The sequence below is a fragment of the Bubalus kerabau genome, chromosome 7 (genome assembly GCF_029407905.1).
Source record: "Bubalus kerabau isolate K-KA32 ecotype Philippines breed swamp buffalo chromosome 7, PCC_UOA_SB_1v2, whole genome shotgun sequence".
Lineage (NCBI taxonomy): Eukaryota > Metazoa > Chordata > Mammalia > Artiodactyla > Bovidae > Bubalus > Bubalus kerabau.
In genome coordinates this window covers 34902547-34920201 of record NC_073630.1, presented here as the reverse complement: position 1 = coordinate 34920201, position 17655 = coordinate 34902547, and the positions used below count along the sequence as shown (strand labels likewise).

The 17655-nt window shown below is 36.9% G+C and overlaps 1 long non-coding RNA gene across 2 annotated transcripts in view; it reads right to left on the bottom strand.

Annotated features, from left to right (window-relative positions):
• Positions 1-1457: 1457 nt before the first annotated feature.
• LOC129657180 (uncharacterized) overlaps positions 1458-17655 on the bottom strand; it is a 46544-nt gene continuing 30346 nt past the window's right edge. Inside the window, exon 4 of one of the 2 annotated variants that reach the window (XR_008716585.1) lies at positions 1458-2060. This is a non-coding gene — a long non-coding RNA (uncharacterized LOC129657180). Of the gene's footprint in view, positions 2061-9328; positions 9416-17655 lie in introns of those variants that run through there. The other variant, XR_008716586.1, reaches the window with a different exon arrangement.

Here is a 17655-nt window from a genome sequence, read left to right as displayed (position 1 = left end):
TTCATATGCACATATAAAAATAACATTTTCCTATTACTTCAGGGTTCTCTGAATCCCAGGAAAAGAAACCGTGACCTAATCAAACTCTGTAATTTTATAAATAAATGAATAAAGTCATTAGGAGGGTACATTTTCCAGACAACCAATTGTATAGAGAATGGTGGAAACTCGAAGCTATGGGTGCAAATACCTATTCACTACTCTTAAAATGCCACTTTGATTCTCTGTGAGCATGGTCCATACAAAAGTAATCATAATTTTCCAGTAAGTTTCAGGTATACCAAGAGTAGAGCACACACAAGAGACTGGGTCTGAAGCACAAGGCAGTTAATAGAAAACAGTTTCTGGAGGCAAGCAGACCTGACATCCCTGTGCAGCTCTGGACTGGAGAATATCTGATACAAGTGTCATCTGCTCATAAGTGATATCTCTGAAACCTACCTCATAAAGATTCCTGGAGAACTACACAAGCTGATAGACGAAAAGAGTTTATCAACATGCTTAGAACGCAGTGGTAAATAAATGATAAGTTATCTAGTAGAGGAGCAGAATTAACTATTACTAGGTTGTTTGGAAATTACATTGGCAGGATCCCCTGACTTCAAGAGTCACTTGGTTGATTAGGTTATATGTAAACTTAACAAAGCCATTAACAAGCCCTATGGCAGGCCCTCTACATTCCCATCATAATATTTACAGGTTTCTAAGAATAGCACATTAAGCCCCTATTTTGGTTTAAGTGTCTAAGATGACATGGATGAATAGATCTGTTTTCTTTTTTGTGTGTGTGTGTGTGTGTGAAGAGTAACAAACTTTTATTGTCCTAAACCATTGAGATGTTAGGTTGTTGCTGACCACTATATGATAATCCCTTCTGACCAACACAATATTGACTCCCAAAATGGAAGTGTTGAATTCTGCTTTTCTAACTTCCCATGATGTCATTAGTATTTTCTCCATTTTACAATATTTAAAAATAATTGTCTTTTTAAAAGTGAAGTTATAGAAGATAATAATCCCTCAGTGAGATGCATCATCATTTATTTAATTAATTTCTTATGGTCAGTTGGGGCTTCCCAGGTGGCTGGAATGGTAAATAATTTGCCTGAAATGCAGGAGACCTGGATTTGGACGCTGGGTCAGGAAGATCCCCTGGAGAAAGAAATGGCAACCCACTCCAGTATTCTTGCCTGGAGAATCCCATGGACAGGAGTCTGGAGGGCTACATACAGTCCATAGGGTCACGAAGAGTTGGACACAACTAAGCAATTAACACTTTCACTTATGGTCTGTTGTTTATACCTTTACATATCTCCCCTGCTTATATATAGATAATATTGAAAATATGTAGATCCATAGAATTTCTTCAGATCGATTTCCATGAGGGGGGGGGGGTTTACTAATTTCTTTTTTTTTTTTTTAATTTTATTTTATTTTTAAACTTTACCTAACTGTATTAGTTTTGCCAAATATCAAAATGAATCCGCCACAGGTATAGATCTGTTTTCTTTAAGACTCACAATTGTAATTTGAGAATCAGTTACCAGGTGAGCACTGTTCTGGCTTTATACTACGTTTTATGACCCGTGCATCTCATTCTCCTCATATGTTCAGATACATAAGAGCCATTGTAAACTAATAATCTATGTTTTTACTATTAAAAAAAACAGAAACACATTAAAGTCAATTGTTTTAAGCAAATGCAATCTATGGCAAAATTTTATAGTTCAAACACTAGCTTTTGTGGCTACCTTGCTAAAAGCAGATGTCATCACCCCTCCATTTGGTTCATGTCAAGATCAATGACATTACACACACCAGGAGGGTGAAAATGGTTTATTACTTACATAATTGAAGCTTTTCTAAGCAGAGCAGGGAGGCCTCCCAAGAAAGTCTGAAATGGCTTCAGACATCAAGGAAAGGAAGAGGACTGGGGTTTTTAATGTAGTTAGCAGGTAGGGCTGAAAGAAGGTTCCTATGCATAGGCAGGAGTTTCCATGGTTTGAATCAACAGGACCAAAGGAGGCAGCACTTAGGCTTTCTTATCAGCTTGTCCAGAGCTGAGCAAAGAGAAAGAGAACGGTGGGCTTAGAAACTGTCAACCATCACACATCAAAAAAGTGGAGTCAGTCTTTATTATATTATGTATGGTGAGGCATCAGCACATTAAATTTACCATCATCAAAAAAAAAAAAATTTACCATCATCAACACTTAACCATTCTCAATAGGTTATTTTAACCATATTGAGAGAAAACACAGAAAACTCATGTGGTGCCTAAAGCCTCCTTTGGAACAGCCTCAACTAACAGGGCCACCTAAGCCTATTCCCCTGAAACAGGTCTCTTACAGCGCTGATTTGAGCATTTATACCAAGTTTTGCTTTTACAAATGCTTTAGCTATAGTTCTGCAAAAGGAAGAAACATCATTTGCAACCACCCACTCCTATAATTGGGGACAAAAAGGAACAGCAAAAAAATGATGGTTATGCTTGGCATATTTCTTCATGACTATCTTTTTCTAGTCAGAAACAGACTGTTCACATTTCAAGGATTTAAAATTAAATATATTTAACTTCTGTACCAAACTGTATAGATTCATGTAAGTTTTGTTTCTACTTTTAAAAACATCAGATACTTTTCTTGCTGAACATATTAAAAATAGCTTGCATAGCTGCACGCCAAACAGAAGGCAACTGTGAATAACAGTGATAGACAATGGTTTCTTCCCACCGCGAGTTCCAAATGACCATATGGTGCACAACATAAGTGCTTTAGGGCCTCAGAAGGGAGACAGACCTGCTTGAAAAGGACTGAACAGGGCATACCCAAGAGAAGATTGAGAAGAAGCAAATGGAATGAGGAGGAGGAAATTTCAGATAGAGAATAAAGCATAATAGACACATGAGTAAATGTTTAATATAAGACCCCAGTCTGAAAGTGATATATGTATGTGTGCCTGTATTTTAACTACACTGGCACACGGCTCCAGCATAAAATAACAGCAAAAGAGTAACTGGCTTTTTCTTACACAATTCAAGGAACATGTGTATTCTTCACATTATAAAGAACATTGTTTAAAAAAAAAATCATAGAAATCAGCTAACATTGCCATATCTGGCTCTGAAACAAAATTTATAGAACAAAAAAAAATACAAGTTATTGGGATTCTCAAGGGGCTTTTGAGACTAAAGAAATGCTATTGAAACTATATGAGTGGAAGAGAAGGCTACCTGAGAACTAAGCAGGCTCCCCTGAGAACAGTAAAATCTGTCAGGGACCATGTCTGTTTGAAGTCAACACCATGTTGCTGGGGCTTAAGCTAGTGTCTGAAACATAGCAGGTAATAAGTACATTTTTTAATGAATTAATAAATCTTTTTTCTTGCGAACAAGTACAAACATCTTGGCACTGCATAATATTGAGCTAATGAAATCTTTTGCAGAGTATGGTTAGAGTATAAATTCAAATCAAATCCTTTTTAAAATGAACTATGTGTCTGCAACCTGCCAGTCACCTTAATTAGATGACAAACTACTCCCATTAGAAGGCCACCCTATTCTGGAAAATAATAAATTAATGCTATGAAGGAAGCATTATTCTGAGAAAATGTACTGTGTGAACATGGGAACTGCTGGGCTCAGTTTCAGGTCTAGAAGTTCAGGTGTTCTGCATGTAGCAGCATTCCAGCAGGCAGGGTTGCTCTCAAGCAAACAGAAGACAGGAAGTTCTTTTCAACATGCCAAGTGGAATACATTATTACCAAAGGAAGCTCCTCCCCTTTGTTTTAGAATTATTCTTCACTAGAGCTTACCATTTCCTGTGAAATCCATAGACCATGTATATTCATTTAGAAAATTTGAAGTAAACTACTCAAGAATACAATGAAAATGGAAACTCATAATCCTTTAACTCCAAGATAGCTGCCATATATATAATTATGCCAGGTACATAATTATATATATATATATATATATATATATATATAATTATCAAATTCAAAAATGAAAGTGAATCTACCAAATCCCTATATAGCGTCTTCTACCCACTCTCTTCCCAATAAAACTTGCAAACTTTGGCTGATACAGTCTATAATTTTCATATATTATTCTTGGGGCCTAGGGATATTCATCAATCACAATCCTTTTCACCAAAGGGGCTAACAAATTTGAGAAATATACATAAAAGCTACATAGGAACTAGAATGTAGTACTAACTTTATTTTCCAAAGTTCAGGTTTTTGTGCTAAAACTAACTTTAAGAACACATCTTGACTGAAAGGCCAAAATAGAACACTTTGACTCATTTATTCAAAAACTATTTAAGGGGCAGAGAGGAGTGGATTGGGAGTTCAGGATTAGCAAATTCAAACTATTATATAGAGAACAGACAAAGAACAAGGGCCTACTCCATAGCACAGGAAACTATATTCAATATCCTGTGATAAACCACAACGAAAAGAATATGAAAAAGAATGGGTGTGTATATATATATATATCGGAGAAGGCAATGGCACCCCACTCCAGTACTCTTGCCTGGAAAATCCCATGGACGGAGGAGCCTGGTGGGCTGCAGTCCATGGGTCGCGAAGAGTCGGACACGACTGAGCGACTTCACTTTCACTTTTCACTTTCATGCATTGGAGAAGGAAATGGCAACCCACTCCAGTGTAATCTTGCCTGGAGAATCCCAGGGACCGGGGAGCCTGGTGGGCTGCCATCTAGGGGGTCGCACAGAGTCAGACACGACTGAAGTGACTTAGCAGCAGCAGCAGCAGCATATATATATATATATATATAACTGAATCACTTTGCTGTAAAGTAGAAATTAAAACAACACAACATTCAACTATACATCAATAAAATAAATTTTCTTAAAAGAGAGGTATGCAAGGAACTAAGAAAACTAAGCACTGGGAACAGAGCAGTTAACTCACATTCTTATGGAGTTTACATTGTATGGAAATGCAACGATGAAATAACAAGTTATATGCCATATCAGGACTTCCCTCGTAGCTCAGTCGGTAAAGAGTCCTTCTGCAATGCAGGAGACCCGGCTTCGATTCCTGGGTCGGGAAGATCCCCTGAAGAAGGAAATGGCAACCCACTCCAGTATTCTTGCCTGGAGAATCCCATGGACAGAGAAGCCTGGCGGGCTACAGTCTATGGGGTTACAAGAGTCGAACACAACTGAGCGACTAAGCACACACATGCCATACCAAGGAATAGGTATTAAGGAGTGGTAAGGATTGCTATTTTAAGTAGGGAGATCTGGAAAGACCTCACTAAAAAAGGAGCATTTAAGCAAAGACACGAACAATGCCAGCATATTTGAGAGAATAGCATTCCAGGCAGAGGAGACAATGAATGCAAAGGCCCTCAGATGACACATACCTGGTTTTTGACCTCTATCTTCCTGAACTGAATGGCTTTACCTATAGCTGGGGAACCACAGCCTACTCCAATGGGGCACAGAGCAGCATCACAACTCCTGACCCTCCCACTCAACCGCTCAATCTTGTTTCATTCTGGAGCACGAACAGGAACAAGAGCAGAGAAAGCGTATGTTTTACTTGTATTCTGATATACCAGAGACACAATGGAAGAATGTCTTTTTCTCCAGGCTCATCAAGTACAAAAAGATAGCTCTCCTCCCACTGGAACAAGACAAAAACAGAGATAAGAGAGGAATCAGAAGTGACTTCTAAACTGACTAATTGAATGTGATTTGCTTTCCCTCTGCAGGTGGGGAATGAATAAAAACTGTCTTCCTTCTATTTTAATATTATTTTATATTATATATCTTCTTCAGATATTGTAAAAGAATTGACATCTTTATTCTAAGTCAGTATGAGTAAAATGTCTCTGTAATAAGAGAATCATTTCTACTGTCTTCTCTGTGACCATTGTTCAACCATTTGCATTACTCAACTGTACTCAATAAACATGTGACTAATTCTCTACATAGAGAATGAAATTTTAGCAAAAAGCTATGAAAGAGTCCTATCCTGATGTTAACAGTTGCCCCCATTCTTTTTATGAGAAGTTATTTTTCACCTTTTTGAGTGTAACTGAAAAGTGAGGGGAAAGGGAGTGCAGAAAACTCTGGGAAGAGTCAGATGTGGATAAATTACATCCCTAAATCAACCTGGGAAGAAGCCAGTATTGCTGACTATACTTTCTTCTCCAATAGGAATCTGAGTAAGTCAGAGAGAAACAGGCATAGACGGAATGAATGTACATGTCCATTTTGATAGTTTTGACGAAAAGGTAATTATCATTCCAAAATACCAAAGATGCAATCAACACGTATCTCCAAGGAAACTCGCAATTTAGAATTTCAAAATGTTGAACAATTGTAAAGTCAATTTCCTGTACTAATCACCAGTTTTCATACAGATAACTTTAGTATAATTCTGAACATCAACGATGGTAGATAGGAAATTGGACTTCTCTTTAAACTAATGCAGTTAATTGAATCTAGTCCTGGAAAACACTTACTCTTGTAAAAAGCACTTGAGGCTACATCATTTTATGCATCATTCCAACTCTAGTTCTTAAGACAATTTTTTTTCAATAAAGGAAAGAATTCAAGTAATGTTGAAATATTCTGTGGACAGCAAATTGTCAAACTAGAAATGAGCCTTGTTCGTTTCATTTTATGGACACTGAATGATGTTCTCTCCTAAAAATTACATTGAAAGCATGTTTTCAGAAACCCTTAAAAAATAGCTGCCTAAGCACATATCTATGATATCTATGACTCCCTTTCTTTCCCTATTCTGTTAGAGACAGCTCAACTTGTATTTCAAGTGAAACTTATTCCTGGAAAGTAATAGCTTCAAACACATCTGAAGCTTCTCCTCCAGAGAGAACAGGGCAATCAATGCCAGGCGAAGTTAGCATTAGAATGCCCCAGCCTACAGCCCCACAGGAGGACTCATGTCTTGAGGCCTGGGAGATCTTCCTTCCTGCTAGGAGCTGAACAAAACTTTGATCTCACAGCTGCTAGTGCATTCCAGCTCAGAAAACTGGGTGGATTCCCTCAACAGACATAGATGAACCACCAGCCTGCTCACAATATGTATGCTGTTGGGTTAATTTCTTCATCAAACAAGCAAGTGCTGCGTGAAATAGTAAATCAGGGATTATGTGAAAATTTAGACATTAATAGTATTTGCTGATTGATTTTAAAGTGTCACATGAGGACCACAACATGGTTGGATTTTCTTACACTTATCATTTTTGTTGTAGGTTACATACAGTGGAGGGGGAGGACAAGGGATATGCTGTTTTCTTTTCAGGGAATAGGTCCTCTAAAGGATTTTGACATGCACTATATGTATAGTTGTGATAGAACTTCAATAATCAGGATGTAGTTAAGCATATTTTAGTGGAAAGTGACTGTTGGAATCAACTGTTCTCCTTCAGTGTAGCTAGGAGCTGTTAGAGTTTTTGCTTGTCTAACAGCAAAGAAGCACATTCTGTATCCCTAATCATTTCAAATGAGTTTCCTGGAGAACCTGAAATGATTACTTAGAGCATGTTTGAGGAAACCCTCACCCAAACACATGAGTAGACAGAGAAAGATTACATATCATAAGAACACACTAATTTTAAGGAGTTAGATCCAGCCAAGTGTTCAGAGCAGTGGTTACCATTGATGATATATTTAGTTGGAAAAATAAAAGACAATCTTGAATGAGCTATAATGTAAATTCTTAAAGTTTTACAACATAGCACAGTGGAATAATCAGAGGACTACAAAATAAATAGTTTAAGGAAAGAGGAGTATCATTTCAAAATTTTTAGTTTCAATATGAAGCTTAAATATGCTGGAAATCATATTATTTTGTGGGAAGTCAAAGGAAACAGAACAAAAATAACATAAATCACAAATCAAAAGATAAGAGCAATGGAACTGATTCAGGGCTTTCTAAAAAGAGAAAGGGATAACTGGGCAAGAAGAAATAATCAAATAGATAATGGAAGAAAATTTCCCTGAGTAATAGAAAGTTTAAATTGTCAATATCAAGGCCCACTGAGTTTAAAACAAGATTAATTTCAAAGGAAGTAGGTAAAGAATTTTCTGAAAGAGATAAAGAGAAAATTTTATAAGCCTACAGATGGAAATAATAGATTACTTACGGAAGAAAGAAAATCAAAACAGCAACAAGTTTCTCATGGAAGCTAAGAAAATAGATTTCTAGAGGAAAGAACTATGGTCCAGAATATTTCATCCCAACTTTTCATTCCTATACAAGACAAAAGACACACATGTAGAGACATGCAAGGAAGCTAAAATTCACCACTTTTATAATTTTAAGGAGTTGAGGAAGTTCAACAGAATGAAAATTAAGGCAAACCAAACATCAATCGGAGTCCCTTAAACTGCTTGGGCTGCCATAACAAAATACCACAGACCAGGGACTTAAAAAGCAGTGTGTCTTCTCACAGTTCAGGAGGTTGGACATCTGAGATCAGGGTGGCAGCGTGATTGCTTCCTTGTGATGGCTTTCTCCCCAGCTTGTCGATGCTGCCTTTTCCCTGTATCCTCACCTGACAAAGAGGGAGCAAGAAAGTAACCACCCACAGGCCAGGAAAAGAGTTCTAGCACCAGAAACCAACCACTCTGGAACCTTTAACACTGATCTAGGCCTTCCAGCCTCAAAAACTGTGAGAAAATTAACCTTTGCTGTTTAAGCAACTCCATCGGTGGTATTTGTTACGGCAGACGAAGGCAGCTTTTGGTACTGAGAATAGGGTGCTACTGTAAGAAATACCAAAAAAAATGTAGACATGGCTTTGGAAACGGGTAATCAGCAGAGGCTGGAAGAGTGTCGAGTGCAGGCTAGAAGGATGTACGTTAAGGATGATTCTGGTGAGGTTTCAGGCATAAATGAGGAATATGTTATTGGAAACTGGAGGAAACATGATCCTTGTTATAAAGTGGCAAACAACCTGGCTGAACTGTGTTCTAGTGTTTTGTGGAAAGCAAAACTTGCAAGTGATAAAACTGGATTTTGAACTGAGGAAATTTCTAAGCCAAGTGTTGGAGAAGTGCCTTGATCCTTTCTGACTGCTTATAGTAAAATGTGTAAAGAGAGAAATGAATTGAAGAAGGAATCGTTAAGCAAAAAGAATCCAGAACTTGAGGTTTGGTAAATTCTCAACTTACCTATATCACAAAAAATTAAAAGATACGTCCTAAAAAGAACACTAAGTGTGGCTGTTCAAGCATTTGATTGCAGAATCAACAATGGTACTTATAAATTTAATCAGGCAAAATCATCACCTACATTGGCAGGCAGATTCTTTAGCACTGAGCCACTGAGGAAGCCTGGAACACAGCAGATAGTTGTTGAAACAGTAGGATCCTTCTATCATGGTTCACAACTCTTCCAAAATATTGGCAGGCTGCTGGAATGATGTGAAAAAACAGATGGTATTCCTTGCTGGTATCATTCTATTCATTGCCCCACGATATCTCCCTCCTAAAGTATCCACTAAAGCATTCTAATTTTCCACTTCTAGTTGGTATTTTTAATATACATTAAAACAATCTCAAGGGTTCTGTTTTCTGTTTAGATTGCAGAGAATGAATACCTACTAGAAACCAAAAGTTTAATACAGCATTAAGTATAGGCTTTATCTTAGACCTTATGGTGGGCAGATATCCTGAATTAAAATAAAAATCTTTCTTAAAATTCTTCACCTGTTTGAGTATTTCCACAGGCTTAAGTAAAACTCAACAGAATAGTGTAATCTGTCAAGGTCCATGCACTCTTGGGTAAGGAGGGATATAACATGCAGGGTGTGACCATAATCCATGGCATCAGAACATTATTAGAGGACCACTCAGCTCCTCTGGATTGAAGTCCTGTTGGTGTTGAGGGGTTTTAATAACTTGATATTCTCTAAGAAATTGGAGATGAATTTTAGTGCCTTTACTCTACCGTGGTAATTTTGTCTTGTCCATCAGTGACTGCTTTGAGGTAAGATGCAAGGTGATGAGCTACTTGAAATGCTACAGCAACGTCCCTAGGACATTGCTATAGCAATAGGCTACAGCATAGGCTGGCTATTAAAGTGTAGTATAGGCTGGCTCTTAAAGCAAAACTCCTACATGATCTTGTTGCACTCCAGAATTATACCTTTGTTATGATAATAGTGTCTCCATGACTTCATTAAGTCATTTTCTTTTCCATTTTTATCTGCTCCAGGTAGCTCAGTGGGTAAAGAATCCGCCTGCAGTCCTGGAGACACAGGAGACCTGAGTTCAATCCCTGGGTTTGGAAGATCCCCTGGAGGAGGAAATGGCAACCCACTCCAGTATTCTTGACTGGAGAATCCCATGGACAGCGGAGCCTGGCAGTCTACTGTCCATGGGGTCGCAAAGATCCGACACCACCGAAGCAACTACATTCCCTTCTATCAGCACAGACCTCCAGCTGAATGTGGGTAAGACTTGGGTGAGTGAACACCAACTGACACAGAGCAACGTGAGATGGCTGTGGTAGGGATTAATAATACCTCCTTTTCTCAGGGGTTGTCCAGGAGTTCAGCCCCTGGGGCATAAACAGTCTGAAGGCTATATTAGTGACTATTCTGAAAAAGGCCTTAAATAAACCTTGTTGTAGTGGGGGAAAGATTGATACATTGAAAAGTGATTAGGATGGATTCCAACAACATGAACAAACAAAATCCAAGATATTTGAATTCAAGGTCAAATGCTGTAATAGGAAGTGTAGTGGACTGGTATGCATGCTAACAAGTTGTGCTTTGGAAAACTTTGGTGGAGTATATGAAAAGAGAAAATCATTTCCAGATGGACCTGCTGTATTATTAGGTGACCAGCCAAGTGTATATTTATAAACTAGGAGTTCAGCAACTGCCTCAGGAATATTGAGCAGTCATGATTGAGGGAAACTTGGCCCAAAGGAATGGTTTAATCACAGATTTCAAAATGTTTTATTTTTCCATCTGTGATAATGAGATTAAAACTTTCAAAGGGAAAAAGATACCAGCTACCAGAATATGAAAATGAGGGTAGAGTAACAAATTTGATATGTAGAATAATGAAGGAGACAGTAAGGGTTTTCCTACTAAGTGGAAATAAAGTTGTTTATTAATAATATGTTGATCAGCTGGGGAACAAACAGAATTAGTAATAAATACTCCAACTGGTAAAGTAGATATTTTACTGTATGAATATGAATATGAAAAGCTTCTCAGTTCCATGCATTATTTGGGAAATGCAAATAAAACTACAATAAGATATTATTTTAAAACTATTAGATATGTATAAAGTGTTTCTAAATTTTATTGCAGTCAGTGTTAATGAGGGTGTGGGAAAACAAATACCTCTGTACACTACTGATGGGATATTAAAACAAGTTCTAGAGTAAAAATTTAGCAATATATATAAAAATTTTAAATTACAAAAATATTTAAATGAGAAAGAAAAAAATTACATATTCTTTGACTCAACAATTTCACTTTCAGAACTTTACCATAAATACAAAATTTTAGCTTACACAAATGTAAATATGCACTATAAGTTCAAAAAATGGAACAATTTAAATATCTATTGGAAAGCTTGGTGATGTCAATTCTATCCAAAATTACGTGTTAATCCAGAGAAATAATAATCATAGTTAATATTTTTTATAAAGCTTGAATAAATTATTTTTATAAAACTTTGAACTTTATATGTAAGAAAAAATTATGCAAAAATGCAAGAAACTTAGTAGAATTAGAGGAAACAATAACGAGAAAAGACACTATCCAGCATTTAAAGAATAAATTAAATACAAAATTAAAATTGAATTGATTAACATAATAATAAATGGAAGAGTAAGAGAACAGATAGAAGAGTTCAGAATAACCTATGTTTAGAGGGTTCAGGATGGGGAACACGTGTACACCTGTGGCGGATTCATGTTGATATATGGCAAAACCAATACAATATTGTAATGTTTTTCAATTAGAAAAAAAAACCTATGTTTATGTGGACATATTTATTGTTAAATATTTCACATTAGTGATAAAAGCATGCATTTAACAATTGGTATTTAGAGAGACCACTGATAATAGACTAGTAAAAAAATAAGTTATTATATTTCATTGATTCTAAGACTCACACCTTTTCATATTTTATTATTTCTGAAATCAGTCTGCATCTTACAGTTAATGAAAGGTCATAGGTTAATTGGAAGTATTTTTTCTTTCTTACAGATATGTAAATTAAAATAATCTTAAAATAGAGTGTTGGACTTAACAATGTAAAGTAGATCCCTACTTACTGCAACATGGGAAGATTCATTCCAGAAAATGTAAAGAACTAAATGTTTACACACACACAGACACACACACACACACACACACAAGCGAAAACCAAAGATTAGTCATTTTTATTTATAATTTGGCTTCAAGCCAAAATCCTATGTGTGATCTTTCAAGCCCAAGCATCAGTAATTAAAACCTTTACCTAGCAATTCTTATGCATGGAAAGCTGTCCTCCCCAGTTCAAATTTGGTGCAGGGCCAGTGCATTCAGAGGGAGTTTGAAGACTCCTTCTCAGAAGGAGGAGTCAAAAACTCAGTCTCTCAGCCCCTGGATCACCCTCTTGGACGTGCTCACACATAGATCTGCATTCCTAGCCTTATTGAAGAGTGAGAGAGGGAGAGTGTCTCTGGTTAGACGTTTTTTAGGTGCCTCCACTGAGACTTCCCATTCAAGGGATGGGAAATGTCCCTGAAGCACTTTTTTCCATGACTCAATATTTCCATTCCTGGCCCCTCCTTTAAGACTCAGGTTCATAAAATAGCAGGAGACTTTAGTATAGGGCTCCCTCTGTAAAGACACAATTTCATCCACATGCATTGCAACTCATCTGACTGACTCTCACCTGGAGCCAACCAATGGGGGGAAAAATGAGATACTGAGGGAGCCAGCACTTTAAGTAAGTGAATTAAGTTTTAATTGCTAGTTTCAGTTTGGCTCATTATTCTAGCTGACCAACTGGATATCTGGTAGCTCTTGACAATAATCATGTTATCAAGAAAATCACAAACAACAACAACAAAAGTTTGATAATATCCAACTAAAATTATACAGCAGAGAAGGAATGGCCAGAAATTGTAAAATATTTCTACCTATTAATAAGGAAAAGAAAAATTCACAGGAAAATAAAAACTGACCACATTACTACTCAAACATACACACACAATCGAAAGGGAAATAGAGATAGAAACAAAATATCATTTTATACCTATCAAAGTAATAAAGTATAATTTAAAATATTCACTGTTGATTAGACCACATGGTAACAACCTTCTTTATATACTGTTAGTAATGAAACAGTAAATTAAAAGCTAACATTCCTGACAAATACAGATGCAAAAATTCTCAATAAATATTAGAGAACTGAATTCAATAATACACAAAAAGGGTCATATACTAAAATCAAGTGAGATTTATTCCAGGGATGCAATGATGGTTCAGTATCTGCAAATGTCATCATGTCGATGACACATCACATTAACAAAATGAAAGATTAAATCATATGATTATCTCATCAGATGCAGTAAAAGCTTTTGATGAAACTCAACATCCACCTAGGAAAAACAAACTTAACAAAGTAGATATAGAGGGGATATGCTGCCAAGTCGCTTCAGTCCTGTCCAACTCTGTGTGACCCCATGGACGGCAGCCCACCAGGCTTCTCCGTCCCTGGGATTCTCCAGGCAAGAACACTGGAGTGGGTTGCCATTTCCTTCTCCAATGCATGAAAGTGGAAAGTGAAAGTGAAGTCACTCAGTCGTGTCTGACTCTTAGCGACCCCATGGACTGCAGCCTACCAGGCCCTCCATCCGTGGGATTTTCCGGGCAACAGTACTGGAGTGGGGTGCCATTGCCTTCTCCCAGAGGGGATATACCTCAACATAATAAAGGCCATGTATGACAAATGCACAGCCAACACCATACTCAATGGAGAAAAGCTGAAAGTTACCTAAGATGAGGAAAAAGATAAAGATATGCACTCTCATCATTGTCATTCAACATAGTATGGGAAGTTCTAGCTATGGCAATTAGGCAATAAAAAGAAATAAAAGGCATTCAAATAAGAAAGGAAGAAGTAAAATTGTCATTATTTGCAGATGAAATGCTAGTATATAAAAGTCATAGAATATGAAATTCAATATACAGAAATCTGTGGTGTTTCTATACACTAATAATAAAGTATTAAAGAAATTAAGGAAAAACTCCATTTACAATTGCATCAAAAAATACCAAGAAATGAACTTAACCAAGGAGGTGAAAAACCTGTAGACTGAAAACTACATCAACAAAGAAAGTGAAGAAGACACAAGCAAACAAGAGGATATTCTGTGTTCATGGACTGGATTAATACATGTTTTCAAAATGTCCATACTAGTGAAAGCAATCTAGAGATTCAGTGCATTCTCTATCAAAATTTCAATGGTATTTTTCACAGAATTAGAACAAGTAATTTTAAAATTTATGTAGAATCACAAAAGACCTTGAATAGACAAAACAATCATGAGAAGAAAAACAGAGTTGGAAGAATCATACTCCCTGATTTCAAACTGTACAGAGAAAGCTACAGTAATTGAAACAGTATGGAAGTGGCACAAAAAAGGTATACAATTCAAGAGCCCTAAAATAAACAATTAATTTACAACAAAGGAGGAAAGAATATACAATAAAGAAAGGAAAGTCTCTTCAATAATGCTGTTGGGAAAACTGAGCAGTCACATTTTAAAAAAGAGGATTAGACCACTATCATACACCATAAAAATTAACTGAAAATAGAAAAAGACTTGAATATAAGACTTGAAACCATAAAATTCTAAGAAGAGAGCACAGATGGTAAACTTACTGACATCAATTTTAGCAATGTTTTTATGGATCTGACTCCAAAGACAAAGGGAACAGAAGCAAACATAAACAAGTGGGACTATGTCAAACTAAAAAGCTTCTGAAGAGCAATAGAAACCATCATCAAGATGAAAAAGCAAACTACTGAATGAAAGAAGATATTTGCAAATCATATATCCAATGAGGGGTTAACATACAAAATATACAAAAGAACTCAAACAACTGGACAGCAAAAAACAAACCTGATTTTAAAATGGGTAGAAGATCTGAACAGGTATTTTTTCAAAAAGACATAGATATGGTCAACAGGCACCTGAAAAGATGTTCAGCATCATTAATTATTCAGTTCAGTTCAGTCGCTCAGTCGTGTCTGACTCTTTGCGATCCCATGAATCGCAGCACGCCAGGCCTCCCTGTCCATCACCAACTCCCGGAGTTCACTCAGACTCACATCCACCAAGTCAGTGATGCCATCCAGCCATCTCATCCTCTGTCGTACCCTTCTCCTCCTGCCCCCAATCCCTCCCAGCATCAGAGTCTTTTCCAATGAGTCAACTCTTTGCATGAGGTGGCCAAAGTACTGGAGTTTCGGCTTTAGCATCAATCCTTCCAAAGAAATCCCAGAGCTGATCTCCTTCAGAATGGACTGGTTGGATCTCCTTGCAGTCCAAGGGATTCTCAAGAGTCTTCTCCAATACCACAGTTCAAAAGCATCAATTCTTTGGCACTCATCTTTTTTCACAATCCAACTCACACCCACACATGACCACAGGAAAAACCATAGCCTTGACTAGATGGACCTTTGTTGGCAAAGTAATGTCTCTGCTTTTGAATATGCTATCTAGGTTGGTCATAACTTTTCTTCCAAGGAGTAAGTGTCTTTTAATTTCATGGCTGCAGTCACCATCTGCAGTGATTTTGGAGCCCCAAAAAATAAAGTCTGACACTGTTTCCACTGTTTCCCCATCTATTTCCCATGAAGTGATGGGACCAGATGCCATGATCTTCGTTTTCTGAATGTTGAGCTTTAAGCCAACTTTTTCACTCTCCTCTTTCACCTTCATCATTAATTATTAGGGAAATGCAAATCAAAAGCACAATGAGATTTCACCTCTCATCTGTTAGAATGGCTATTCTCAAAAAGATGAGAGAGGACATCATGGTGCTCTCAACACAGGAAGACTGGCTCAGGGTAGGGGGCTGGCTCCCGCCCCTGAGCTGCACAGCACAGGGTGCCCAGTGAGTCCAGGGGTTCCCAAGCTGCTACCTGGAAGGATCAGACAGAAAAGCTAGTGCCAAGAAAAGTCAACAAAGAAGGATTTCTCTAGGTGGTGGTATTTGGGCCTAGACAGATTTCAGGCCTCGCAAAAAAGGTGGGAAAAGTTACTCCAGACAGAGATGGATGCCAAATAGCTCCATTAGTTGTCCTGTCTCACATTGGTCAATATAACTTTCTGTACCCCTCAGAAATTATTAAAATTTTGAAATATGAAAACAAGACAAATTGTTTAATATACAATTCTCTTAATATAATTCATGATATTAATAGTGTGGCAGGCTTTGTAGACTGTCTTTCTCAATAACCATTTAAGCCTCCTTCAGGCATACTTTTCTTGTCCTTAGAGGCTGGAAGTCTAAAATCTCCATTGTCCAGTCGCACATGAATCTAGCAAGGTGGGGACAATGTAGGTTCTGCCAATCAGACATGCAAATCAGACTTTGAAGTTTAAATTTGGAACTGAGTTAAGCAGGAGGAGAGGCAAGGAGTGAGAATCTGCTTTGTAGCAAGGATTGAGGTAGTACTTTGTGGAACCCTGGAGACAGCTGTTAGACTTTCTTAATGAAATTGTGATATAGGTGAATCCTTTCTAATGAAATAAAATACATGCCTTTTAAACAAGTTGATATCATACTTACTAGGTAGACACTGAAAGCATTCCCCATTAGGGTACAATGCAAGGTTGCCTACATCTTCACCAGTATTTTATGAGTTTTATCTGGATGTAGCTGTCAATATAGAGAAGTGAAAGGAAAAAGAACCATTAAGAATTGAACAGAAGAAAACAATTATTAGTTTTGTAACTAGAAAATCCAAGATGATCAAGTAAGATTTCTAGAAAAAATAATTACCTAGGTATTAATATACAGGAGTCAAGCTTCTCTATTTACAAATAAGTATATAGAGTAAGTGGGGAGAAACCCCGTTTATAAGACACCAAAACCAAGAGAAAATAAACAGAACCTAAAAATAAGCTTAAGCCATGTGTTAATTCCATCTGAAGATAACTTTAAATCTCTAAAAGCCATAAAACAAGGCTTGAATAAACAGAAAGGCAACTTTTTATTGCATATGAACACTCAGTATTTTAAAGACGTCTAAACTATGAATCTACATAGTTTATATGACTCCAACAAAAACACCAAGAGAATATTCAATATCTATTTTTTAAAAAGTAGATTAGCTGATTACAAAGTTACAGTGAAAATAAGCATGCAAGGAAAGCCATAAAAATTCTGAAATGTTAGAGATCATGTAATTTATGATAATGGTTACTCAAAATTCATTTGAGAGCTATAGTCATTTAAAAAATGTGCTGTAGTTTCATGATTAGGTGGAGAGTTTCAGAAATATGTCATCCTAAATAAGTGTCAGCAGGGAGTATATGATAAAAGTGGTATACGGTGGCAAAGGTGGTTCAATTAGAAAGAAAAGAATTTTTAAGAACTAATTTCAGATAGATTAAAAAGTTTAA